The 27045-nt window shown below is 39.8% G+C and overlaps 1 long non-coding RNA gene across 4 annotated transcripts in view; it reads left to right on the top strand.

Annotated features, from left to right (window-relative positions):
- LOC128324593 (uncharacterized) overlaps positions 1-23981 on the top strand; it is a 44073-nt gene extending 20092 nt beyond the window's left edge. For 2 of the 4 annotated variants that reach the window (XR_008306962.1, XR_008306964.1), the window contains exons 2-4: positions 9447-9551; positions 17742-18276; positions 19754-23981. This is a non-coding gene — a long non-coding RNA (uncharacterized LOC128324593). Of the gene's footprint in view, positions 1-9446; positions 9552-17736; positions 18277-19753 lie in introns of all 4 variants that reach the window. The other 2 variants (XR_008306961.1, XR_008306963.1) reach the window with 1 other exon arrangement.
- The last annotated feature ends 3064 nt before the right edge of the window (positions 23982-27045 follow it).

Below are 27045 nucleotides of genomic sequence, written 5' to 3'. Positions count from 1 at the left end.
CTTTGTTGATGCAACAGGGCAGGAGGATAATATGACCCCCATGGACATATTTTTAGGAGTCATAGGGAAGGGGATTTCAGCTCAAATTGCTCCTGCCCTGTAGCATCAGCACAGCATTAGTCTGGATTTCAACCACTGTTGTGATTGTTATTAGTACATGTGAAAGGCATTGTATTATTTTAAAGTTAATATCTCCATTCAGTTATACACTCTAGTCCAGGAAATTAAATAAGTAGTAATTATTTCTCCATTTAATCCAGTGCTCTCACATTTAAATTAATTGGCATGTAGAACTAAAGCATTCATTCCTGTGAATCCAATCTGGAATGCCGGAGTGGTAACATCAATAGCGTTGGAATGATATTGCTGTAATTTGGAACAAACATAGAGATCAGTGTTCTGCATCTTCAGATTTCGTTTTTGGCGCTAGAATCAGATTATTGATCTGATAAAGTTGTGGCTAGGCATAGTACCACTGTTACAAATGGTATAAAGAGTTTATATCTTAATAGCTGAATCAACCTGAATCACATTGTGGAACTGGTGTTGCTCCACTGATGCCAATTACCTCAACTGAGCATACAGAAACTCCAATGTACATACTGCCTTCACACAGACACACAGACACACAGAGACATCCCCATTCACTTCAAAAAAGGAGGCCCCTCCAAGCATGTATCACTTGTGTAAAGACAAACTGTTCCCCTCCCTTTGAAAGGAAAGGTGAGTCTCTTGTGAACATTGAAATCTTATATCCATACTGGTGCATTTGCAGATCTGTGTGTATCAGGGTCTGCAAACAGTCTTAAGTGCAAAAATGTTGTGTGATAGTTTCTATTCAGGGAGTTATAAATATGAAAACAACAAATATATATCAAACTACATTTGGAAAATTAAACGTGAAAATTTTGATACATTTCCCCCCCTAAAGCCCTAGGTACTTCCCCACCACCACCGTGTATAGGTCTTTCTTGGTGGAAAATGCTACGTAACATTAGTATTCATTCAAGCATTTTAAACATTCTGCTTCAAAATATAGAAATCAATATTTTTATGTTTAAACATTTCCTGAATGACGTTTGCTTAGGTTGGATTGAAATGCTAAACCTATTAAAAACAAGCTTTCATCTTTTTGATAGGTACTATTTGTGCATGTTAAAATAGCTGTCCCAGAGAGCCAACACATGATGAACATTTCAAATAACCAGATTATCATGTGAGAATTGTCAACACCATGTAAAAGATTTGGCAGTATGATTCCTTTGTAGTTCTGGTGTAATCCACAAATTTAATCCCACAAATTGCAATCCCACAATTTTGATAGGTACTATTTGTGCATGTTAAAATAGCTGTCCCAGAGAGCCAACACATGATGAACATTTCAAATAACCAGATTATCATGTGAGAATTGTCAACACCATGTAAAAGATTTGGCAGTATGATTCTTTTGTAGTTCTGGTGTAATCCACAAATTTAATCCCACAAATTGCAAGGAGTATTGCCCTTTTGGTTGCCAGGCTCACTGCAGGGCAAATACTCATAAATTTTAAAACATGTGCTGAACTTCAGCATTTTAAAACATGTGCTGAACTTTACTACCATGTGTATAAAAGTAACATTTCTATTGGTAATAAAGCCTTAAAGCTTGCACAAAGTTTTGTGTGTGCAGTATTTGTCCAAATCATGCAGAACTACATGCTGCCAAAGTTCTCTTGTATTCATTTTAGAGTGATTAATTGTCAATTACTAGAGGAGTTGTCTGCCATGGGTCCATGGCAGAGCAGTTGTCAGTTTCACTGTAGTCAGTCATTGTGGCTTTTCTTGCCACTGTTTGGTCCGCCTCGGGAAGATCTGTGGCAGAGCAATCAAATGATTGCTTTCTTATAGACTGTCTTCTTATTATTCAGACTTTATGTTGTACAGATATTTGTATGAAAGTACATGTTTTTGTGTGGTGGGAATGACTGTACATGCATTCATTTTATAAATGAACCTGAGTACATGAACCTCAAATGCAGCGTATAAATAGGAAATGGACAACTGTACATGCACTGAATACAATGTAAGGATAATTGAGCAACACAGATTGTACATGCATTGAACATAACACATGAATAGGGCTTATGTGTTCAACACTTTCCCCCAGTTACATAAAATAGTTATATGAATTGGTCCATGGCCCATGAGTCCATGCAAGATGCTATACATTAATTGCAATGGTAGGAGTATTGAAATCATCACCCACTGAAGCTCTGCTCTTACTTCATGTTCAATGCATGTATAGTCTGTATACAGTGTATGCACATACAGATCTGTATGCATGAATAATTATTAACATGTTACATTCAGTGCACTTACAGAAGTACAGTTCCTGTGTCTGTACCTTGTATTTGAGGGGGCCTGCATCCAGGTTCACTTTTAAAATATATGCATGCATAGTTACACAAAAACAAATCCATGTGTACAGACACCTGTATGCACACTGTTTTAATAGGGCTTATCTTAAATTTTGATCCATTTTGGCTGACTTTCTATGCACACTTATCTTGAAAGAAACAACACTGATCACAGTGAGATTTATTTCGTAGTAAACATACATAGCATTTGACTGTCTGTACCTTTAATCTCTGGAATTAAAAATATGGTTGATAATCTCTGCTAAATGCTTTCATGCATTATGTTTTCATTTAGTCTCTCTTACATGCAAACATATATTGTTGTGAAAACAGAAGTGTGCTAGCCTGTAAGCAACTATGAGTAACATTAATGCTCACATAATATCAAATGGATGCAATTCTAAGCATACTTTCCCAGAAGTAAGTACCATTGAAATCAATGGCACTTGCTTTCAAGTAAACATGATTAGACTTGTGCTGTAAAACTGAGTAACTCCAGTTGGCACAGAACCTGTGAATTCTTGAGGGTTATATTGACATTTGTACCAGATATATTATTACTTCAGGAAGGCAATTACAGTTCCTTTAATAGCTTCACCCTATTCAGTCACTGTATGAACATCTATGGAGACTGATTAAAGAGAGCAGGAAACCATTTAGACTGTTTTATACCTAATTTGGCTTTGGATATATCATAAACAGTATGATGTTTTTCTCAGTTGATGCTCACCTTAAGGATATCAATGGTATTTAATAATAAGGCTTTCTGGAACTTGGCCATATTAAGAGAGCTTTAGACTTACTTTTCTATTTTCTTGTGAAAAATTGACACACTAATGCTGACTGACACCTGTCTAAATCTTAGCTACACATATCTGAGATTAAATTTGTAAGCATTAACAAAAAAATAAAAAATAAAACAGCAAGCTAAGAAAACCAACAGTATTCTGCTAATAAACACCAGTGATGGTATCTTTATGATACAGGATTTTCTTGGGGAAAATCTCCTATAATTTAATCAATATACATCCTTCAAATATATATTAGAATCTAATATTATACAAGAAAATTAAGTAGACTTGTTTTTATTATCAGTAATGTTGCTTGTAAAAAACTTATTTTGAGGCATCAGTTCTTCAGGAATATTTGATTTTATGAAGGCCAGATGGATTAAAAATTCTATATTGTTGTTTAAAAAATAAGCCCCACTCTCCATCATCAAACAGTATAAAGCAGTTTCAACTCCAGTTCCCTTTGTTTATCAGTAGTACCTCATAGATAAAGTTTAATTATATAGCACACAGCTTGATGTTGCCTTTAATGAGTACCAAATGCAGAATAACTAACAATGAAGACGTTTCTATTATATCCCATTATAATAGGCAAAGTGATGTTGATAATAAATACTTTAATCATTACAGATAAAGTTAATTTTGAATAAACTTATAGGTTGATATGAATTGCTCTTAACCTATTCAAGGCCAGCATCTGCTGAGATATTATTAAACATAAATAATAAGTTTTGCATATTTTTGCTTTTCAAAATATTAGTCTCACATGGCACATCAAAAGTAAAATATGACTGACTTAATTACTGTGGGTACGAGCCAGCCAAAGTTGAGCAGTTCTAAGTACCATTGATTTCAATGGGAAAGATTCATAGCATGTGTTTCATCTCCCATTGAAATCAGTGTGGCTTATAAGTTTTTAATTAGAACTGAATTTTACCCTATTTGTTTCTTTTGGTTAGTAGCACAACACAAAATTACAGAACTACATTTTACCATACACTGGAGAGTAAAGAAACATGAATATTGCTATTAAGAATGGCAAATGAAATTGCAACAGGAATAATATTTAATATACAGTTATAAGAGATTAGAGATTAGACAACATCTTACAAGAACATAAATAAGAAAAGCTACTAACATGAATGGACCAAATAGTGTCTGACAAATGTCTGCTTCCAGTTGCATATTTACACTCACATATTTTAGATTCATGGAAAATAGACTTCAGTCCTTTTAACACACACACACACGCATAACAGCAGCGGCAGAAAGAAGCACAAGGAATTCCCATACCACACCTGCCTTTCTGGCTGCTTGAATATGCAGTTATTTCAGTCCTGCCTGCATATTTCCCCCTCTTTCATATATGAATTGTTCTCAGTGGACTCTTAGTGAGAGGAAAAGGCTATTCTATGAGTGTCAGAGAGAGAGAGAGAGAGAGAGAGAGAAGGAGGCTAGGCTGGTCATCTTTCAGGATGTTTTTTCTACCTGGGGTCCAGAACACTAGCTCCTTCTCTGAGATCTTTAGAATCCTTAAGAAAGAAAAGATCAGCAAGAAAGATCCCTTGTAAAATACATCTTCTATATTTAAACGGTCAGACACCTTTGCCAGGTATACATAATTTTCTAGCACTTGTTATGTGCACAACAAACTGCTAAAAAACTATATATACCGGTCAAAATTTAATCACTTTGCAAAGAATAGTATCTGAAGACAATCACTAAGGAATGACTGGAACAGCTTAAAACTAGCATTTATAACACAGTTTACATGTGTCCTCAAAAGGAGTTTATCTTCTTTGTTCTCCGGTTCCCAAACCTCTTGTCCTTTCTCAAAAATAGATCACACATTCTAGCATCACATGCACACTGGTTTTTCCTTTTAAAAATACTATGTAGAACAGGGCTCCCTCTATAAATAAAAAGCAAAATATGTAATTATATTTTTAAATTATGGTAGTTGGTATTAGCACTTCAGTCAGTGCTATTAGGACTAGTGTACAGCTTACTAAAGTTAAATTTAGTTTATTTCAGAGATATTGAGTCCGGCATAGTTTATCAGTGTTTAATATTACACATATTGTATTACTATTATATATTATTTGATTTTTTTTAAAGGCAATTATTGTTAGATAAAATGCAACAGTATTTTAACAAATACTATTTTAATATAATAGTACTTTGGCAGTTAAAGGGAGGGGTATGCTTGAAACATTTATAATTTGGGACACAAAAAGAAATATGTTCATCTTCAAACATTGTCTTTATTATAATGGGGCAGATTTGATGCTGCATTATTTATTTTCATATATACTTTCCCCCCTAAGTTGAATAAATTTGGGCCTTATAAACATTTCCATGAAACACTGAGCTTTGCCTGCTGGTATAGTATTCCTTCTATAATGCATCTTAGTTTAATTCACTCTTAGCGAAACAACAAGGTTCACTCTGGAGAGCTCCTTACAACATAATTTAGCCGGACCTTTTCTTAGTAAAGGTTTTCTGGTTTTCATTTTCACTTCATATTCTCAAATAAAAGATCCTTTGTTGTCTACCATTTGATTGGACTTAATGAAAAACACTCCATTTTAACCTAACAGTATTTCCCTTTGAATTTATTATATTTAAGGACACTGTCAAAAATCAAGCATTTAATCTCAGGTTTTTATACTTAAAATTATATTACTATCATATGGCTCAGTGAGGTGATGTAAAAAGGGCATTGAGGAGATTTAAACCAAAAGTCGAGTAAAAAAGCAAAACAAACGTTGCCTCATTTTAATATGAAACTAAATACTATGGCTAATGTGCAGATTGGGTATGGTAGTTGACTTTAAAGACTAACATGTGACAGGGTGCCAACAGCTGAATTGTGCAGTATTGACTAAACGAGGTTCACTGATTTGTATTGAGGCTAATATCTTCTTTAAACAATTCCGTGTAAATTGTGCGTATAAAGTCATTGGAAGCTGTTTCTCAGGACAGCATCTCCGGCTAGCTACCTGCTGGAGTGAGGAAGATAATCAATAGAAAGAAATAGAGCTGAGCATGAGACTAGGAAGCTTCTGAGCAGTTAGTGCTGATAAAAGTAGATGATGTCAATATTTGGGAATAACACAACTCTAGGATAACAGACAAAAGAGAAGTGCATATGTTGGAGAGTGTTCAAACAGGGGCAGGATTAATGCATAAGTGGCAGCTGTTGCCCCAGGCTGCAAAAGACATTATTTATTCCAGGTATTGTTAAATTCCTGCTGAAACACCAAGGCTTAATATAGTATATTAAAAATTCTATCTCCACCAATAAGGCAACTAGTTCTGTTTTGGGAGGGGAGGGAGCGGAGGGGGGCATATGTTTAGACTCTGCCTAAACCATGAATGAGTTGCCAAAGTCAAAGCATCTCAAGATTAGAGTCTTGAACTAATAAAACGAAGAATCTCATAAGAGCATTTTGTGAAATAAAAGTCTCCTTTTGGTTTTGTTTGGGCGAAACACATATTTGCAACCATGATAGAGACAGAGAAGAAGTTGATTCTGTACCTTCAGTCTTGATCCTTGGCTCTTGGCCCTTGCCATTTTTACATGTAAATATTATTTCAAGCAGACAAAATGGATTCTCCTGGAGCATCATAACACCATGAATTCTTTTAACCATAATGTCCTCAATGGTATTGAAGTAATGGTATATTTCGACTAATTTAATAGTGGAAATCAGTTTTCCTCTTGCTGTCAGGTGATGAATTTTTGTTCTTCTGTGCTGATCTTTCTGTTGATGTATTATGACATAGTCTGTCAACATGAACAGATATGTGAAGGGGAGATTGGGTGGCTGAGACATACAACCTGAATATGGCTCCGCTTGAATTTTAAACATGGATATCATGTTAGGATACAGAAAGTAGGAATGTAAGTGGTGAAGAATGCTATTATTTTGATGTGATTTAGGCAAAAGCAAAACAGGTGGGCTATGACATGCTTCTTAAAGCAGAATGCATGAGGTAATTCCAAAGCATAAAAAGCTCTCCCATCTAACGTTAATAGCCTCTTAAATGCAGAATTTGTAAAATATGTCTTTGTAAAGAGAAAATTAATTCATGCATATATGATTATGATTATTAAGTATTTGCAAACAAATACTTTTACAGCTTGAATGATTTTGACGTCACAGATGGTTTTATTGTTTGGTGTTAGATCTGGATTACATCAAGTAGGTGATTACTGTGTCAGCTAGAAAGGTCAAGTTCCATACCTTTTATTTTGAGCCACCATTAAGAAACCTTTCTATAAAGACACATGTGTCTGTTTTCTGTGACTTTATGCTTGAGTATGTACATTATCCCTTCTCTACTCCCCTCACCAACATATGCATTTTCATTTTAGATTAGCCTGTATTAGATAGGCAAGATTCAATAAGAAATAACACAGTGTCGCAGGATCAAATAATTTGCAAAATGCAGGTACTGAAAATAATTTATCGTGAAAACTACCAAGAAAAGAATAAGTCTCCAAACACTTAACCTAATAGCATTCAGGACAATGCAGCATTTGAACTACAAGTTTGAAAGCTTTTATCTCCTCCCTCGCTCACCCGCCAAGTATCAGTTTTTCAGGTTCCTGATTTGTTTCCCCCCCCCCCATTCTGCATACCAACTTTTCTTCTTAAATTACTGTAAGGTATAAGATCTTCATTTCCTGCACATCTGTAAAGAAGGCTTCATTTCAAATAAAGCATCCATCTTTATTGAGGGACAAAGTTGAAAAAAAATCTTTTAAGATCTACACTTCAACTAATTTGTTAATCTTGTGCCACTTTTAGCATTTGTCACACATATAGACCAGGAAATTGGCTCCATCTAATTCTAGCTCTGTGTTGAATTAAAAACCTCTACTGCAAAGAAGAGCCTGATGTGGGGAAAGAATAAATTTAGGCCTTTCCTCAGTAATGCACATATATTTCCATACATTTCACATCCTAAGGGAGTTCACAAATGCATTCAATAAATACAAAACTATAAACTATACATCCAAGAGAAGTGATTCCTCATATCCAAATTCTTTTAGGACCTTAAACTTAACAGATTAAAACTCAAAGACAAGCTACAGGAAGATTTAGAAAGATCCAAAGCACTGCATTTTAGAGTTGCCTATTTATTTAACAATACAATATGGCTTAGATAAAAAGAAATTAATGAGTGGCACCTTAAAATTGACAAAATGATAGGTATGTCTTGTCCAACTAGTCCTATCCTAAATATCTGAGTGGGGCGGGGAGAATCCACTATAGATAACCATTTGTAAGAAAGGGTTGGTTATTTTCCCCATATATATTAAGGTCAGCGAAAAGAGCAGTTTATGGGTAAAGGGCAATAATAAAGAGCTAGACTTTAAACATGATTAGTTGATGTCTATTAAAGTTCTGTTATTATGAAATATAAGCCTCATGTGGAGAAAATTACCTACTCCTCCTAAGATGATAGTCTTGCTGAATGTGTATTTTACCATATCTTTAAAATATTTGTGATTTTGACAACATTCTGAGAAGATAGTGCAATGTGATAGATTTATGAGGGTTTGACGGAAACAAAGGTAAGAAAGATTATGGTGTACTTATTTAGAAAAACCGTGAACTGAAGGTTCCTGATTTACACTGACATATATCTAGATGAAACTATAGTTTGCAAATTGCCTAAAGGAACCATCTTTTATTAAGTGTTTGATGGGTAGAGAAAATGTACATATCTATTCTAAAACATTCTGAGGATACCAGTGTTGCATGTGCAACTGCGATTTTATTTTAAATATTTTCTTAAGGTTTTTCATCATTGTGTTTCCACTGCCTGGCCCTAATTCTAATGCCTGTTTCTAGTGCTTTGGTCTGAACAACATCAGAGAGCAATGTACTGAAGTACTGCATGATGAAAAATAAAACTTCCTTTTAGGTACTTTCTGTCTTATTTGGACACTTTCTAGTGCATTCTTATAGTACAGGTTAATAAAGGAAAGATTTAATAACTGTGCACACAATTCAACAGAACGTTCTCCTGTGCAGGACCCACTGAAATGAATTGGATCAGTGCAAAAATATAGTCATGCTTTTGCACAGTATGGGACATGCACAAGAGAACTTTGTGGTGGATTGTGCTTTTTTCTTCCTGTTAAATATTTTTAATCTGCATGCCCTCTAGTACAGATTAGGTTAAAATTATGCATTCATAGATTAAGGATGTTTGTTACACCTGTTTCCCCCTATGTTGCAAGGCATGTAGCTGAAAGAAGACATGCTTCCTTGAAGTGGAGAAATTCTGTACAACCAGTTGTACGACTTACATATCTATGATCCTTACAACATCTGTTCCAAGAAAGGTCAGTGTTTGTTCTTTCTATGTGCATTGCTGGCTAACTTGTCTGATGCTTTGATCTGCTAGACAAGCAAAAAGTCTTTAGGATCAAGTGGAAGGGCTGGTGTGCCAGTGCAATAAAGCTATGATGATGTTCCATTGGTGTGGTAGGGAGAATTGGTACAATTGTGCTAGTAATAGCTGTCATCAGAAGATGTATCACTGTAGAAGCATGCAAAGATGTTGTAAAGCACAAACCTATGCAGTGAATGTCTTTCATGGGACTGGGGAAGACTGGTGTCTTGGTATCCTTAAGGCATTTTTACTGCTATGGTGCCAACTATGCTGAGGCAGCTCAATGCTTATAATAGTTAGTTGTGATTTTTTAATAATGGGATTGATAATGGGATTGAGTCTCACAGGATGCTACTCTATATAAACTTCTTAGTGCACCCTTGCAACTATACCTGTCTTTAACATCAAGGTATATTATTCTAAACTATATCTCCCCCTACAAATGGTTGAAGAAATCTTTCTTTAATGGGCAATGTCAGGTAATGAAAAAGCATAATGATTTGTCATGGAACAAAATTATGATTCTAGGCTTTTCACTAAGAAGCATTATTAACATATCTAATTAGCATCAGATGATGTCAGGTGTTTCAATTTCAGTCTATGCTACTTGATTCAATATTATTTTTCCAGATTTCTAAAGATATTTATTTTTTAAATTTCTACCCCTGTCTTTCTCATATGACTGAAAGTAGATATTTCTATAGAGATCTTCATAAAGATACTAGATTTCTTAACTGGATATTATTTATTTATTTACTTACTTACTTTATTTTATGTACCACATGACTCCAAGGCTCTAGGCGGCTTATTTATTTTATATACACGGGTGTGTGCATGCACACAAACACACATATAGCAGTTTTTAGGCAAATCTCCCAAAGCAGTTCACAACAGCAAATACAATAAAAACACAATAAAACAAAATATTAAAACTACAATGATTCAAAACAATTTAAAACATTCAAAGATTACCAAAAGCCATGCTTTAAAAATGTGTCTTAAGGGCTCTTTTAAAAGGCTAATGAAGATGGTAAGCCTAAATTACCTATAGGGAGCGCATTCCCCAGCCGACGAGCAACTACAGAGAAGGCCTGCTCCCAAGTCACCACCAGAGGAGTTGGTGGCATCTAGAGATGGACCTCTCTCGATAACCTTATTGTGCGGAGGGGATCATGCAGAAGAAGGTGCTCTCCTAGGTTACCCGGTACTAAGCCATTTAGGGTTTTATAGGTAATTACCTGCATTTTGTATTTTGCACAGAAACCTATTGGCAGCCAAAGCAATTGTTTTAAAACCGACATAATAATCCGACATCGGGAGTTGGTTAACTGCTCGCTACATGAGTGTTTCGTGCCAGCAGTCCTTAAAGAGGTGACAATTCGCCCTCACTTGAAGAAACCCTCCCTGGACCCTGAGGTCCTTGACAACTATAGATCGATCTCCAACCTCCCTTTTTTTAGCAAAAGTGTTAGAGAGGGTTGTATGTGCCCAGCTTGAGAGGGTCTTGGAAAAAACTAGTTATTTTAATTCTTATCAGTCGGGTTTCAGGCCTCAGCATAGCACAGAGACAGCACTGGTCGCTCTGGTAGATGACCTTCTTCGGGACCTTGATGAGGGTAGTCTCCCTCTCTTGGTCCTTTTAGATCTCTCAGCGGCTTTTGACACTATCGATCATGCTATCCTTCTCGACTGCTTGTGTGGGTTGGGTATCGGGGGCACTGTCTTATAGTGGTTCCGTTCTTACCTTAGCGGTCATGTCTAGTCAGTATGCATTGAGGACAGATGTTCTGACCCATGGCCACTCCTTTATGGAGTTCCCCAGGGTTCAGTTCTTGCCCCTGTCCTCTTTAACATCTATATGAAGCTGCTGGGTCAGGTCATTTCCCAGTTTGGGATAAGATTTCATCAATACGCTGATGATACTCAGCTGTATATTGCCATCTCAGACCATTCTGGGGATGCTGTTTCTGTGCTTACCTGATGCATGGAAGCTGTTAAGGTCTGGATGAATCAAAACAAGCTCAAACTGAATCCCACAAGACTGAACTACTTTTACTCAGGCCTCGTACCATCCAACAGCTGGATGTGAACCTTGTTTTAGATGGGGTGGTGCTGCCCCCAAAGGAGCTTATTTGTGATTAGGGGGTCCTTTTGGACTCATGCCTCCTGCTTGAACAGCAGGTGTAGGCTGTGGCCAGAAGTGCTTTTGCCCAGCTTCATTTGGTTTGCCAATAACGGCCTTACCTTGATCGACAGGCATTAATGACAGTTACTCATGCCCTTGTTATCTCCCGCTTAGATTATTGTAATGCTCTCTGTCTAGGGTTACCTTTGAGGATGATCGGGAAGCTACAATGGGTTCAGAATGCAGCGGCTCACCTACTCATGGGTGCCAGAAAATATGACAGGGTAACACCTCTCCTGCAGTCATTGCACTGGTTGCCTATTCGCTTTTGAGTTCAATCTGAGGTCCTGGTTTTGACCTTCAAAGCCTTGCGGGGTTGGATGCCCGTCTACCGACATCCAGTTACATGCCGTCCAGTTAGATAACCTCAGATGGCCCTTTTGTTGGCCCCTGATTTCTGAGAGGTTCGGGGTGATAGGACCTGTGAAAGGGCCTTTTTGGTTGCTGCCCCACTTCTCTGGAACTCTCTTCCCCTTGAGATTTGTTTTGCCCCTTTCTTACTGATTTTTAAATCTCTGTTGAAGACTATTCTTTTTTGCCAGGCTTTTGCCCTGTAGTTTACCTATTTGGTTTTTTCCCCTTTTTTGTTAGTTACTTTAGTTTTTAATTTAGATGTAATTTTAGTGTTGTCTTGTTTTGCATGTTTTTGTGCACCGCCTAGAGTCTTCGGAGTGGACGGTATATTAAATGTTTCAAACAAACAAACAAACAAATAAATAAAATGGTCTCTCTGAGAAACTCTGGAGACCAATCTAGCGACTGCATTTTCGACCAACTGCCAACTGAAGTTTCCCAACTACATATAAAAGCAGCCCCAAGTAGAGCGCATTGCCGTAGTAAAGCCTAGAGGTTACCAGAGAGTGCACGAGTTCTGAGATAATTTTCTTAAAGGAATGGATGCAGCCGTCGTATAAACTGAAGTTGATAGAAAGCACTCCAGGCCATAGCCTCAACCTGAGAAACAAGAGTGAGGCCTGGGTCCAGAAGCTCAGGCTATTACTGCTCACACTAACTGAAGTTAATACAGATAGTTTAGTGTCAAAAGATCTTACCCGTTTCGGAGAAAAGCCATCAGGCTGAAATTTAATTTACTGAGTATTTGAATAAGATCAGACATGCAGCTGGATCTTGAGCATGTTTACTCAGAAGAAACAGCACATTCTTTTGCATGTTTTCCCATACATAAGTCTTGCTTAATTAAATTGGGACTTACTTCCAAGTATGTGTGTGTGTGTGTATGTATGTATGTATGTATGTATTCATCCATCCATCCATCGATCCATCCATTCATTCATCATATTTATATACTGCCTGATATGTATATCCCTAGGCAGTGTACACAATTTAAAATACAACAAATATAAAACAGGATAAAATGAGTAAAACGGTTTTACAAAATAAAACAAGCAGTTTAAAATGAGTTAATTAGCAAAAGCCTGAGAAAACAGGTGTGTATAGGTTAGGATGCAGAATTTGATGAGAATGAACCCCAGGGAAATTGTGTTTAGGGTTGTAGCCTTTATACATGCATTCAATTGATTTGACTTACATCTGAGTAAATTTATTAAGCACTGGATCTTAAAGTCAGGTCAGGGACATAGGAAGTTGCCTTATACTGAGTGAGACCATTGGTCCATCTAGCTCAGTATTGCCTACTACTGGCAGCGGCTCCAAGGTTTCAGCAGGAGCCTCCCACAGCTTCACCTGAAGATGCCAGGGATTAAACCTTCTGTATGCAAAGCAGATGTTCTACCATGAAGCTGTGGCTCCATCTCTAAGAGTCAACCTACATGTTATGATGAGCATGTTTTATACCAGAAACCCCTCTTCTTTAACAAAATGCAGCCGTAGGGTGTCCCTGTCTAGGCTGGGACTGTTGTGTGCAGGGAGGAAGCTTAATTCTTTATCTTTCTGCCCTTTTGTTGCTGAAAATCACCCTCCTGAACCCTCTGTTTGCAACCAAAGTGGCTATTGCTTCAGGGGCAAACAGGAGTTTTGGCAGGGGGCTGGTTTCCGGCAAGAAAACAGTTCAGGAAAGTTAATCCCCTTCTCCCCACATGCAGCCCCTACTCCCATAACTGCTTTTGTTTAGTAAGAGAAGCTTCTGGTCTTAAGGCTGCCTCTTAACACATTTATTGTAACATGTAGCTTGGTCCTAATTTTAAAGGTCAATGAGTTTGTGCTGTACAACTTAGATCTGGAAACTATTCCCAATGAATCCATATCAATAATAAGAATTATAGGCCAACCCTAAGCATTTTTATTGAGAAGTAACTTCCCAGTGAGCTCAGTAGGACATATTTTCTAGTAAGGATGCTTAGTGCTGCAGTGTTAGTGGACTACATGTGCATACTTTTTGTATACTCTTATTTTTTTTCCCGTTTTGCAAATAATGTGTGTGACATTGTTAATATATGGTGAGTTTCCTCTCCAATCTTCCTGTTTTGCAGCGTTTTCATCTACTTTATTTATGAGTTACAAAGACCTTTTTCATGTAACAGTCATCTGCATACATTATGGCAAGAAACTCGCATGGGTCTTTCCTAAATTATAAGCTTGACAGGGCATGGCAAAGAGTGTCATCCCAGAGGTTTGGAGAGTGCTTCACGCACTATAGGTGCCATCAGAATAAAAAAACCCCTAATAAATAATTGGTGGTTGTTAGTGATAAGCAACGATCATTAGCATGAGTTTTCCAGCAAGCCAACAAGCAATTAATCTCAGCATCAGTCATTCACATTCTCTTAGCTGAATCACCATCTCTTAAAACAGCTGGCATCTTCTGTTGCAGTAATATGTGTGGGTGATTTTGCCTTTGCTACAGTTCAAATGTTACTACTATTTAAATGAGCGGGGGGGGGGGGTGAACAGAATTTATCTTGCTCTTGCTCTTGCTCAGATGTAAAGCAGAAGCCACCAGACTTATGCCTATGAAACTCTAGGCATGAAGAACAAAGAAAACAAAACATGTAACCAGAATTAAGCCAACTGATCAAATAATTAATCAACAAAAAAGAAAGTGTGTTTGTTGCTTAGCTATTGAAACACAGATCATTAGAATGTAATAGTCAGAATATTTTATCCATGTTACATAGCCAGTAATCTACTAGAAAATAGTCTGGCACCTGTTCCTAAACACAATGTGAAATTGTCGGATAAAATCAGTGTGGTGTAGTGATCTCAGAGTAGGATTTGGACAATCCAGGTTCAATCCCCATTCAGCCAGGAAATGTGTGATCTTGGACCAGTTAGTCTCTCTTTCAGTCTAGCCCACCTCACAGAGCCACTGAGAATATTTATTTATTTATTTATTTATTTAACAGATTTATTTACCACCCCAAGCTTCCATCTCTGGGCGGTTTACAACAATATAAAACAAGTTCAAACACAGAAAATAAAAAAATTAAAACAATTTAAAACCACAGTCAAATTAAAAAGCTTGGGTGAAGAAATAAGTCTTTAAGTATGTTTAAAAGTTTTCAGATGGAGAGGCTCTTATTTCAGCAGGGATCGTATTCCAGAGTCTAAGGGCAGCAACAGAGAAGGCGTGCCCCTGTGTGGCCAACAGACAAGCTGGTGGCAACTGCAGATAAGCCTCTCCTGATGATCTCAACCTATGGTGGGACTCATGGCAAAGAAGATGTTCTCTTAAATACCCTGGGCCTAAGCCATTTAGGGTTTTGTAGGTTATAACCAGCACTTTGTATTTGGCCCGGAAACTTATCAGCAACTAATGTACTTTTAGTATAGTACGGTCTCTTCGAGATGACCCAGAGACCAACCTGGCTGCCACATTCTGGACCAACTTCAGCTTATGGACTATGTACGAAGGTAGCATATGTACTATTGTTCTGAGGTCGCTCATCTCAAGAAATGAGCACAACTGGTGTCTCAACTGAAGCTGATAGAAAGGACCTCTGGCCACTGCTTGAGATACCAGGGAGAGTTATGAATCCAGAAGCACTCTCAGACAGTGGACCTGTTCCTTCTGGGGAAGTGTGACCCCAACTAGAACTGGCAGATCAAAATTGGCTCTGGAGTTCTGAGCCCACACAAAAAGTACCTCCATCTTATCTGGATTCAGTCTCAGTTTATTATCTCTCATCCAGCCCATTACCACCTCCAGGCAAGTATTTACGGAGGTTATTCATTCTCCTGATGATGCTGACATAGAGAAATAGATTTTGGTGTAATCAGCATACTTATAACACGCTGCATCAAATCCCCAAATGATCTTTCTCAGTGGTTTCATGTAGATGTTAAAAAGCATTGGAGACAATATGGAGCTTGAGGGACACCATATAAAAGCTCACATTTCATAGAACAACAGTCTCCAAACAACATCATCTGGAATCAGTCTGAAAGGTAGGAGCAGAACCACTGCAAAGCAGTGCTTCTCACCCCCAACACTCTCAGTTGTTCCAGAAGGATAGTATGGTAGATAGCCACTAAGAAATCAAAAAGGACCATCAGAAACACCCTTCCTCTGTCAATTCCTAATTGAAGATCATCCATCAGGCCAACCAAATCTCCATCCCATAGCCTGCCCGAAAACCAGTTTGAAATGGGTCCAGATAATCAGTTTCCTCCAAGACTGTCTAGAGCTAGGAGACCACCACCTTCTCAATTACCTTGCTCAGCCACAGAAGGTTGAAGACAGGCCTATAGTTGCTTAACTCTGAAGGATCTGAGGCAGGCTTTTTCAGAAGAGGTCTAATGATTGCCTCCTTAAGACAGGGAGACATCCTGCCCTCCCTCAGAGAAGCATTTATACTTTCTACCAGGCCTTCTACAATAACCCTGCTGCTAGATAGTAAAAGCCATATTGGACAAGGATCAAGAGAACAGGTGGTAGGCCACCCCACCCCAAGCAGCTTGTCTACATCTTCAGGAATCACAAACCAGAACTGATCCAGCCTAACAACATAAGAGGAGTTGCTGGACACCTCCAATTCAGACACTGCAATAATTGTGGGATCTGAGTCCAAATTTGCCCGAATACAAATCAGCTGCCCTGCCAGACCAGTTTAACAACGAGCGCCAGTGGGGGAGGGGAACGGACAGAGGGGTAAGTGCAGCCTCCCCCACCCTTAAAGTTATCCCACCCCGCCATCAAACTCTTCGAACCAGCCAGTGTTTGAACCTGTTCAGAGGCCTGTAAAAGGGCCTCCAAACAGGTTCATGTACATCCCTAGCCCCTTCTATGTATTCCAACCAATGTGACTATATTATCTTTTACATCAGGGTTACTCAACTGCAGCCCTGCACCTGTTTTTGGACTACAGCTTCCAGCATCCCCAGTGGCCAGTATTGTTGTGGCCACCCTGACCACCATAGTAGACCCAGAGTTACCAATCCAAAATTATGTGAAATCCCGGCCTGTGTCTGATTCCACTTTATTAAGAAATCAATTAATGCCTGAACTCAGAGGAACTGACCAGTACATGACACCCACATGACTTGCCTCTGGGACAGATGGTAATTGCTTTGTGGAGGTAGGGGCAATCAAACATTGTTTCTCAATGCTTGTGAAACGTGTAATCAAGAGACACAAGGGCCAGGTTTGCTTTTCTGTCTCACACATATCTAAATGCTATCACTGTGGAATGCCTTTACAGATGTATGTTAGGAAGATTTAACTTGCTCTCAGGTAATCTCTCTGGGCGAAGCTAGGAGCTGAGCTCGCATTTCCTCATACAGAAAGTTTACACTAGTCATTGGTCATTGCTTTGCTATCTAGTGAATTGTCTTGAAAAGACAGGGTATAATCCTGTCTTTCTCTGAGGAGACATTTGCAATGTAGAATTAGAAGCATTGTTTATATCCTCTTGCTGTTTTTAGAATTACACCCTAGGTAGATGTACACAAAAGAAAATGTTTTAATTGCTGTCTCACACATATAGCCTTGATTCTTCTTTCCTAACACCTTTGACTTTTAACATTCTTGAAGACCAGGTGCCAGAAAGTCTGGGGACAAGAGAAGATGCCCATTTGCAAGCTGAGTGATGCAGATTTGCTTTGGGAATGTCAATAAAACAATATTCTTCCCAACAACAGTTAATGGGAGATGGAACCCAGATTCTGTTTATCCTGAACTGATCAATAATTAAAAGACAGGATCTAGAGGCTAACAGCATCTGACACCTTTTGTGATCCAGGAAGGATGATGATATTTTGAATAGACTCTATGGAGATCAAATGATGGAACAACTATAAGAAGGGAGCCCACCGGACAGAGAGTAGCAAGCTTTGCCTAACCAGCAGATACTTGCTCGTGTGTGCATCCCAAGTGCCTGCAGTCTAGCTGTGGAGCTAACAGAGGCCTGAAACCTACAGACAACAGACTGCTCAGTAATTCTTGCCACGGGGCGAAGAATCAAAGGATCACTCTGTCTGTGAAATCCAGCACCAGCTTTTTCCATCTGAAGCCTCATCATTCCCAAGCCTTGTATCCAAGCTGTGTATACTTGCTGCCCCACGTCGGACCCTGGTAAATATGCTGCTTCTACAGCCTTGGTTTCCACTTCCCTTCCCCCTTTCCCCCTTCCTCCTCCTTTTACTAACTCCTGATTCCCAACCATCCCATTCCTGTGCCTTCCTTACCCCCACCTTTCCATCTATCTCTGAATTGTGTTAGGTTTTAGGAAGATTTAATATTGACCTTACATGCATACACACACGTGACAGTTAGGAACATTGGGTTGATGCTATTACTAGCTATCATTGAAATATTATTAGTAGTTCTGATTGATCGTTCTGTTTCCTGCTCAGTTAGGTTGATGCTATTGCTCTTTTATAAATAAAGCCCATTGAATTTTTTGAGAGTGTTCTGGTCTTTCTACTTTCATGCCCAAACTGTACATGGTCACTGTATAAAGAACTGGTCACTTTGTGACACTGCTGAAACAAGCCTAATTTCATATGCTAGCTCCAGAGCAAACTAGTGTACAAATCAGGCTTGGCTCATAACAGTAGTCAGGGATGATAGGAAGTTGTAGACCAACATCTTCAGGAGGGCCAAAGTTGAGTAGCCCTTTTTAAAACATCATCCTATGTTAGCTAGGTTATCTATTGCAGCTATTCACACATGTGTGCAAAACTGGGCTAAGGAAGCCCAGCCTAGTTTTGCACGCATTTGTGTACTGCCGGGATCGGGCCCAATCCCAGTGGCACTGTGGCGGCAAACCTGCCTGCAGAGCCACACTCCAAAACAAGGTTAGGAGAGCACTCACCAACCGTCTGCCAGCCCCGGCTTCAGGGAGAGAAGGGGGGATTCCCATAATGCACTCACGGGGTGCATTATGGGAGCTCGGGGGGGGTGATGTAGGGCAATGTGTCCAGCACCCCAATACTTGGAGCTACCGACAGCAGCTGGTAATCCTCTGGGTGGGCAATCTGCCTGCTCAAAGGAAAGAACCGGATAATCTGTGGGGAGGTAAGCTTAAGCTTTATAAGGCTTCCTCCCTGCTAGCCCTCTTGCCCTTTCTCACTGCTCATGAGAAAGGGCTATGTTGTTTAACCAACACCATAATTATTTTCCATACACAGAAACATGCAAAGGGCAGGGGGAATTATTCAAGTTATCTTGGTAAGTCAGATATTTGCTGAAACCGAGGGCTTCCCTCTGTGTATTATTAGGCAGTAAGGCTGGTTTATTAGGGATACAGATGACCTAAAATGTAAAGGGTTTCTTAAAGGGTTATTTGATTTAAAGGGTTATTTGATTTAAAGGATTAACATAGACAAAAGAAGCACATTACAACAACTGAAACATTGTTTTTTGTTTCAGCTCTAATGAAATATGGCTGTCTCTAACACTGCTGTAGAGCCATATGTTTAGAAAAATGGGAATGGGGTGCCTTCTCTCCTTTGACTACTTAAATGACATATGAAGATTGCTCCTGCTACTTGTCCTGTGACTTGTGCCTTGGTGTGTGACTGCACTGTGCTTTTTTTCTTTTTGACAGGTGTGAGGAAAGGATGGACAGAGACCAGAAGAAAAGTGTACACGGCTTAAATGTAGGAAATTCTTATTGAAGGTGGTTTTGGAAACAAAAAGCATTTTGGGATTTGCTGCAGTATTTCACTTTTTTAATGGCCTTCTGTTAATCTGTGAAATTATTAACAGAAAATGCATTTAATGGAAAACCAGGTGGAGAAACAATATTATTTATTTATTTATTTAGTACTTTTATATACCACCCCATACAAGGAGCCCTACAGTCTCCAGCAGATGATCAAAAAAATTAACCTCATTTTAAAGGCAGGCTCTATGCAGCTCCCAGTGGTTCTGAAGATCAGCCGAGGCTGGACTTGGCTTTCTTAACCCAGTTTTGGCTGATCACCAGAACAGCCTCATGGAGTTTAAATACTATGAGAAATACGTGCAGAAAAATGTGGTATACATTTCATACATACATACATACATACATATTATTATCATTAATTTTTAAAAATTCATTTAAAACATTTATTTCATTGCACTAGCTATGCTATGTTTCAACTTATTGTGATGGACCTCATTCAGGAAGATAAAGTAATCAGAAATGTGATAAAGTAATATGACTATCTTGGATATGCAGCCAGTAAGGCAACATGGTATCTTTTATTGGAATTAGATATTTTACAGATATTTGAAACAATTAAAAGGAAGCTCCACATTACACAGAGCTCTTTTTAGGCTTTGGATGACCAATAATTTACTTAGAGGCTATTCTGACGATCACTAGAAACTGGGCTAGGGAAGCCCAGGCTGGTTTCTAGTGATCGTTAGAACCACCGGGCTCGCCCACGAGCCAGGTGGTTACATGGTAGCTAGCCCACCTAGGAACCCCTCCCCTTAAACAAGGTTAATGAGCGCTCACTCCGTTAACTGTGTTTTTGCAGTCATGAGATGCCACAGCACAGCTTCGCACTGCAACGACTCTCAAGGAGACCCCTGCCGGGAGTCCAATAAGCCTCCCAGCCTCAGGGGTCTCTACAGGATGCATCCTGGGACTTCCGGGGGCTGGCTAGCCCCGGATCTCCACCACCCCTGCTGAATCCCTGACAGACCTGGCAAACATGTGGGCAGCCAATCCAGCCACCCAGGGACGGCTCCCCACACAAACCCTAATGGCGCTTCACAACAATTGTGTGAAGTACCTCCTTTTTTATTAATGACTATGCTCTTAGACAAATGGACTAATGTCAGCAATAGAATGGAATGTTCTTGAAAGCAAAAGAACAGAAAGGTTTAAACAAAGACAGTGTTAATTGAACTAAAAACTGTTCTTATTGGATGGATCAGATTACCCCCAAACCTAAAACAAGGCAAAAAAGAAGAAGAAGAAGAAGAAGAAGAAGAAGAAGAAGAAGAAGAAGAAGAAGAAGAAGAAGAAGAAGAAGAAGAAGAAGAAGAAGAAGGGAGATCTTCTCACAATCAGTAAGAAGAGCTCACTGGCCATCTGCGGGAAAGGAGGGTTTCACTTACCCTCCCACAGATGATCGGCTGGCAGTTCCTGGGCAGGCAGATTGCCTGCCCAGATGAGCAGCAGCTCACCTGCGGCTTGCCCAACAGCTTTGGGGGGCGGGGTGCCAGGACATGCCACCGTGTGTCGCCCCACCCCCAGGAGTCCAAATAATGCACTGCGCGATGCATTACTGGGATCCCCCCATCCCCCTTGAGTGTACCAGCCACATGATCAACAAAATGACGTTAAGGGTACGCTCTCTCCTTAACCTCATTTTAGAAGGAGGCTACATAGGCAGATTTGCCACCGGGATCAGGCGCAATCCCGGTGGTTTACACTCGCGTACAAAACCGGGCTGGGCCTCCTTAGCCCAGTTTTGCATGTTTGTGTGAATAGCCTCAAGATGTAGCAAAACAATTTTTTTCACCAGGAAATAGAGAAAGAAGTTTAAGACCGGCCAGCCCCTGTAAACACATAATCCCTTTTTGCTTCTTGAGGGAGAAACGTTGAATCTGGACATCTACCATAAGCTGCTAGGGGTTAGAAGAATTTGGAGATCAGTGCCAGGGCTGATCCTGTGGGCTGGAAGACCATCAGCAAGCCCTTGGGGCCATGTACATTTCCTTCTGCCTCCTTCACATCCAAGAAAGAGCTTGGAATGTACTTGCACTGTCAACACCCATGGTCCAGAACAGTCTTCAGCTCAATGGAAAGAGTTCCTTCTGTGCACTGATATTTGTTCTCTCTTTGTCTGCCCTTCCCTCTTGAGTGTCAGCTTCACTTATGTATCAGTAGCTTTCAAACAATGCTCCAGGGAACTCTTCAGTTCCTCAGAAGCTTTTACCGGGTTCATCATTGAGAATAGTGGACTTGCTTCCTGGAAAGACAAGCTTGCCTACTACTGCTCTCTCCCTGCAAATAGTGAAGGTGTTAGTTTGTGTGAGCCAACAATAAGGCCCAATAGGCCTGTGACCAGCGATCTGTGCAAACAGATTGTGCACTCAGGATCATGCCTCAGAATTCTCTAATATGCAAGGGTTTTTTTTAATCATGGCAATTGCACAGGGCACCTCAGCAGACAAATTGATCTGAAAGGTATTTGTTGAAGGAAGAATGTTTTGAGGTCACTGGCTGACATCCTGACTAACAAAGTGCACCTGTAAGTAGAGTCTGTGGGAATGCTCTGAGAGCCCTCACACAATCCCCTCGGTTCTCCTGTATGTGTGCTGTTTTGCAGAGGCCTAATACTTCCAAGAATTGCTTGTGCTAGAGCAGCACTCTGAAATGTTGGAAACACATCACTGAGGGTCAGCAACATGTTTCCAGTCTTGCAGAGTGCAAGCAGCATTCCAAAAAGTAGTCCTCCTCTGCCGCAACAGTGTGCGTGTAGGAGGACTGGTAGAGTTCCACAAGGCTCCTGGCCATTCCCTGCAGACCCTCCTTACACATGCATTCCATTAGTCAAGATGTCAGTCAACAACTTGAGTCTTAGCCCCTTTTTACATTCAGTGAACATACAGCTGTTAACATTTTGTAAAATTCTTACACGGAAGACACATCTATATGTATTTCAAAAATCTGTGTATAGATTGCAATGTGTAATGGTTACACACAATCTTTTTTGCTTTTTGTATATGTTCTAGGAAAGCCATATGTATACAGTGAATATACACAGAGCCAAATATATATATATTTTGCATTTATGACCATCACATATAATAGTCTACACATTATTTCAGGTTTCATGTTATTACCTGTACTGAAGTGCCTCTCCTGTAGTTAATTGGTCCTTAGCGCTGAGATGCATCTGCTAACTGTGAAGTACTTGTCTAAATAATCTTTAAAAAGATTTAAAGGCTCTACACATGATCATTGTGGACAGTCAAAAGGGGTTCTTCAGGGAAAGTGGACTTGACCCGCTCTCCCCACAGACAATCACTCAACCATTCCCAGGTGGACAGGTTGCCACCTCCCGCGCCTGGCCGCGGCCCACTTGGGAGCTCCGGGGGTCAGGCAATGGGAAGGCGCCCCACCCCCCTGAGCCCCAGTAATGCATCGTGCAAATGTGCGGTGCATTCCTGGGGTCCCCCCTCCCCTCTCTCCTCTTCTCCGAGTGTGCTCGCCATGGCTGCAAGCAGCCACAGCAGCCACTTGGTCCATAAACCCATTTTTGGGTGCGCTCGCATCCAAAACCTGGGTTAGGCAGTGGGCTCTGTCAGCGGGCTTGCTGCTGCACCGCTGCCAGGAGCTGCGTGGCTCCCGTTGCTGCACACAAGCAGCAGAAACCGGACTGGGCAGTTTCTGCTGCTCGTGAGAATTGCCTCATGGTGTGTGAGCCTAAGCTCAGTTATTTGTGGGTCGGTCCATTGATATCAGTGGGACATACACACAAATACTTGGGTTCAAATAATCATACCATCATATAAGGAAACCTTGCGAGCAACCTTTTTTTTAGGAGTGGTGGTGTCAGCTGAGCATTTTACATACTGTTAACAACTCTTTCAAATAGCCTCTGTCAGTAGAAAATGTATAGCAAACTATTTGATTTCCTGGTACCTGTATTGGGAGAGACAACTCTCTCACTAAATTTAACTTGAGAAGAAGATCCAGTGGTCCACAAGCACCTCAGATTTGCCAAATGTCTTTCTTCACAATTTCTGGCACAAACATTTATTAGTTGGAAGATAAAACCACATTCTCCATTTGTAATGTGTGCAGAATAAACTCCATGGATATGTCTAAATGTCATACTCTATTTGTGCTCTTAACGTTAGTTATTGCTTATTTCTGCACCAGACTTCAAAAAACTTCAAGTAAGAACATGCATGGATTGATTAAATGAATGAATGAATAGCTTTATTATGATCACTGATCAGATGATGCATGGATTGGGAATGTACTGTATGTACATTAATGTTAATGCACAAAGATTCATATTACTGGCTAAAAGATGAAACAGGGACTGTAAGTTTGCCAAAAAGAAATTAACACAAATAGTGGGGAAAGGTATATACTTTCAAAGTTTCAGTGTATCTTTCAGTGCATATATGTATCCAAAAACATACATTGCTGGAAATGTTTTTAAAATTGGGGGGATGAAGAAGTGTGAACAGATACTCATTAAGAAAATTTTGTAGGTCAATTCTTGTATCGAGGACTTACTCAAAAGACTTGGAGTTTCATGCCAGCTATGGTTGCCTTCCCACAAATATCTTTAAAAGGTATCTCTTCTACGTTAACAAAATATTTAAAAGAGATTTTTATGAAGTCTCTGAGATAAATTTTTACGAAGTCTCACTCACTCTCTCTCTCCCCCACCCCACCCCTCCCCTTCCCTCCTCCCTCTGGGTCAGTTTACATTATGCTAAATACATCATTAAGATTTCTATTTTGAAAACCCCTCATCATAAATAGAAACAACAGGGTGTTCAGAATTGGGACCACAATGCACTCAGGAGCAGTATTTAATCCTTTCCCTTCATGCTGCAGTTCCAATCCTGATCAGGCCTTCAACTTCTATTGTCATTAAAAAAAGAGAGAAAAGATAGAACTTACAGTGGTTATCATCGAATGTGGTTTGATACTCTCTCCTCCGCTCGCTCACTCGCCCACCCAACACAGATTTCAGATGGATAACCATGTTAGTTTAGCCCTATTCGTGTTAGGGACTTGCACACAATCATATGGGGAGTGGTTTTGAGGGGGTAAACTGTTTCTACCCTTGTAGTCACAGATGAACAGACCCCCTGTTGCGGTCTGCAAACAGTCATGAGCTGGGTCCTTGCGTCAGGCTTCTCAGCATGCACTATGCTGCTGGGAGACTGGAAAATCTCATTACACCATCATCTGTTCCTTGATTGGCCACAAAAGGGAAGGGGGCGGGTCCAGTCCTACTGATTGTATTGCCAGCAAAGGACCAAAGAGTGTGCTTTGCAGAGTGGCACATTCACAAATGGCAGCCCCAGTAGCACAGAGCTTGATTGTTCTCATGGCAGTCAGCTGCCAGGATCTGCTAGGACAAGCAAATACACGTGCATGATCAAAACAGGAAGGTAGAAGAGCTCTCTTTGCCTCCTAGCTTGGTTAAAAAACAAGGTTCAGAAGCTGGGCTAACCATCTTTGAACAAGTTGGGTTGGAGGGATTTGTGTGGGTCCATTAATCTCTGGGTTTACTGCCTCCTACCTTCATTTTGATAATTGTGTGAATAACCCTAATATGTTCAATGCATGTACAATCTGTGTAGAGTGTACGCATGTATAGATCTGTTCACACATACAGTTATTCACACATTATGTTCAACATACATACAGTAGTACACTTTTATCTGCATTGGTATATAAAACAAAATATACAACAGAAACCAGAACAGGGCTTTTGTCACAGCAAAAACAAGTGGCTAAAGACTAACACATTTTGTGGCTAAAGACTAACACATTTGTGATAATACTTTCTTGGCTATGTTAAGTTAATTAACACAACACAGGAGCCCTATTCAGGCATTAGTTCTATTCTTATGTTATGTTCAGCTCTTATTATTTATTTTTATTTATTTATTACATTTTTATACTGCCCCATCCAAAAGATAAGGCAGCGTGGTGTAGTGGTTAGAGTGCTGGGCTAGGACCAGGGAGACCCGAGTTCAAATCCCCATTCAGCCATGATACAAGCTAGGTGACTCTGGGCCAGTCACTTCTCTCTCAGCCTAACCTACTTCACAGGGTTGTTGTGAGGAGAAACCTAAGTATGTAGTACACCGCTCTGGGCTCCTTGGAGGAAGAGCAGGATATAAAATGTAAAAATAAAATAAATAAAAGGCTCTGGGCAGTGCACAGGAACAAAACAAAACCCACGACTTGCTCATTTAAAAACAATCAATACAAAACCAAATAAACATTTTAAAGTCATTCAATAATAAAAAAAAATTTAAAAACAATTTTCAAACCCTTAAAGGCCAGACCAAACAAATAGGTTGTACAGTCTGTTCACAGTGTATACAGGATCTGTACACAGGTACAGTTATTAATGCTGAATGCCGGTAGAGCGGTACACTTCCTATTTGTATCCTGCATTTCAGGGGGCCTGTACACAGGGTCAATTTTGAAATGAACACAGGTACAGTCATTTATACAAGTACATGTTCCTGGAAGCTTTAGCCTGCATGTGACAAAGGACAGGCCAAGCCTGGAAAAGTAGTCCTATCCTGCTTCCTGCTCTCTCCATGAACGGGAATGCAGGAGATTGGTGGGAAAAGAAGCTGCCTTATACCAACTCAGACCCTGTGTCAATCTAGTTCAGTATTATCTACATTGACTGGCAGTGGCTCTCCAAAGTTTAAAACAGTAGGCTTTTCCAGCCTTACTTGAAGATGCCAGGATTGAACCTGAGACTTTTCACATGCAAGCAAATGCTCTTCCACTGAACTAGAGTCCCATCCCTGATCTTACAGAAAGCAGCTTTCGCATTTTGTCACTCATCCAAATGCAAACCCAATCAAACCCTGCTTAGCAAAGAGGACAATTCATACCCATGGCCACAAGACTGGCTCCACCCCATGATTGCACCTCCTTGCAATTCCATTCATGCATTGTAGCAATTAGAGCATGGGGTGGGATCAGCCAGCTTTTCAGCTTGGGCAGCATATGTATAGAGTGATAGAGAGAAGTGTTAGAGAAATTACTTAAAGTTTCCACCTTTCCTTCTGTACTGGAGGAACTTGCAAGTACAGGAGAACTCTTATCTGTGGGGATTCCATTCCGTGGTGGGGAGGGACACACATAGCGAAACCGCAGATAACAGAGCATTAGGG

Source organism: Hemicordylus capensis, chromosome 4 (assembly GCF_027244095.1).
Source record: "Hemicordylus capensis ecotype Gifberg chromosome 4, rHemCap1.1.pri, whole genome shotgun sequence".
NCBI classification, from domain to species: domain Eukaryota; kingdom Metazoa; phylum Chordata; class Lepidosauria; order Squamata; family Cordylidae; genus Hemicordylus; species Hemicordylus capensis.
Note: the sequence above shows the minus strand (reverse complement) of the source record. Positions and strands in the feature narration are given on the sequence as shown.